The following is a 2,203-nucleotide window of genomic DNA, read 5'->3' as shown; positions in this document are numbered from 1 at the left end:
AGTCTAACGCTGCGCACAGACAAGTTACTGTTATTTAGCCCCTGCCCGGTGTAGAGCGTGTTTTTCCTGTCCAGAAACCTATTGACAAGAGACACCATGAAGAGAGGGCAGCAGCAGTCCCAGACTGGTGAAACAGAAGGTTTTTGTTTGTTTGCTTGCTTGTTTGTTTTTGTTTGTTTATTCCTTAACACAAAGCTTTCCCCAACACAGCTATTCACAGCCTGACCTCACCCGACAGGTATGTACGTCCACTGAGCGACACAGCCAACCGGGATTCGAACTCACAACTTTTTCTTCCTCCTGTCGAAAGACATAGAAAATCAAGTTGTTTACAGCTCGGAATATTTCACAAAAAGACGTAGCATCATTACTGATGTTGTAATTTTCGACAGGCGCCACACCATGCAGCAGCCTCAGACAGATTGGCGGTCCATTGCGGACGCCGCTGCGAACATACCGAAGGCTTAGTTTGTACGTCTCTGTAGATCAGTTAAAAATACTCAGGTTGCAAAATTCTGTTGTTCTTGTGCTATGATGTCCCGGGCAGTTCCTTCATTCTGACTGACTGATTTTATAATGATGAAGCTTTATTCGCAAATTCATGCCCGAAGGCTAATTGCTTTTACAATCAAGAATAAAACACATTGCAATACAGTAACAGGAGACAGGTAACAACTGTCTGGAAAAATCTTCTACTTCTACTACTACGCTAGCTATTATGGGGTTCGACTTCTTCTTTGAAGGCAGTGGATAATGAATAGTCCCACATTCTGCATAATTAGTGGGTTTTGTGATCTTAGTAGAAATGCAGTTTTTTTGTGATCTTCTAAATGACGAAATGCTGGATGGAGAAATTGTTGTAACTTTCTGAAATAATCTGTTTCTTTCGGTCTCATAGTGAGGACACTGGCTAACAAAATGTATTTTATTTTCCACTGCATTCATTGTACAATATTTACATAATCTCTCATGCACAGGTAGTTTTCTATAGCGGCCTTTCCCTATCTCTAGTGGATGCGCACTTATTCTGATCTTACACATGGCAGCTCGCTCGTCAAATTCATTGTGGTATAGGTATTTTTCCATAGAGTAGTCGGATTTGAGAGTCTTGTAAAATCTTAGCTTGCCGTTATCTACCGACAATTGGTGAAAGAACGTTTGAACATACATATCGGTTAGTCTTCTCTTCAACAATGTACATATGCTCTTGTTGTCTAGTGTACAGTGGTTGGTGTTCCATAAAAAAGAATAGCCTACATTGTTAATTATTTCTTTGACATGGTGTAACCAGCTTTTCTTACTACTATTTCCCATATTGTGTTGCTGACAGAGTAATGCATCTACCTGTAAGGGGTGTGTGAGAGTATCCAGTTGTTTGAGTCTTAACCAATATTTAACTACACGGACGGATACATCTATATCTGTTGGGAACAACCCAAGTTCTGCCCTACTTGCTAGGTTACTAGAATTCCTGTGCACACCAAGGATATTTTTACAGAAGCCGTTCTGAGTTATCTCTACGGGACAATTGTCATTTGAGTAACCTTTACCCCAGATCTCACAGGCGTATAACATTATAGATTTGATGCACGCATCAAAGAGTTTGAGTAAGGCCTTGGGGGACAAGGAGGTGCGGATAAGGGGTTTAAGACTAAATACTGCTTTACGAGCTTTTAAAGATAATTGTTTTTTGGCTAAAGAATAACTGCCGGACGAGGACATAATTAGACCTAGGTAGGTATATGAGCTTGTGATTTGTATATGGATCCTAATATAAATACCGTGCCGTCACCACGTCTTCTGATTACATGTTGGAATAAAAAAAATCCTGATATTTAGATGCACCTAAATCTGACCTCCCAAGACTCACGTCGAAAGCGGGCACTTAAAATACTTTTCACATCTGCAGCGTACAGATTACATTTGTTAATTTGTATTTGTCTAGAGAACGTTTGTAATACACTCTGTCTCAGACTTGTGGATATGAGCTGCAGTGTTTTTTTTACTTTCTTCGGTTGTTGTTTTAGTAAAATATAAATTCGTCTAAACATTCAGGAGCCAAATGACAGCCACACAGAATCATTTATACTTTCGGAACCAAAGTAGAATAGAAATAAATTTAACTTTTTAGTGTAGTGTTCCTTCATTGCTGAAGTACATTGTACATGTTTTTACATAATCCTTTCGGGCATTGTGTTTACTA

The sequence above is a fragment of the Branchiostoma belcheri genome, unplaced genomic scaffold (assembly GCF_001625305.1).
Source record: "Branchiostoma belcheri isolate BF01 breed outbred unplaced genomic scaffold, Haploidv18h27 scaffold474, whole genome shotgun sequence".
NCBI lineage: Eukaryota > Metazoa > Chordata > Leptocardii > Amphioxiformes > Branchiostomatidae > Branchiostoma > Branchiostoma belcheri.
The sequence above is the reverse complement of the archived record's forward strand: the minus strand, read 5'-3'. Positions refer to the sequence as shown.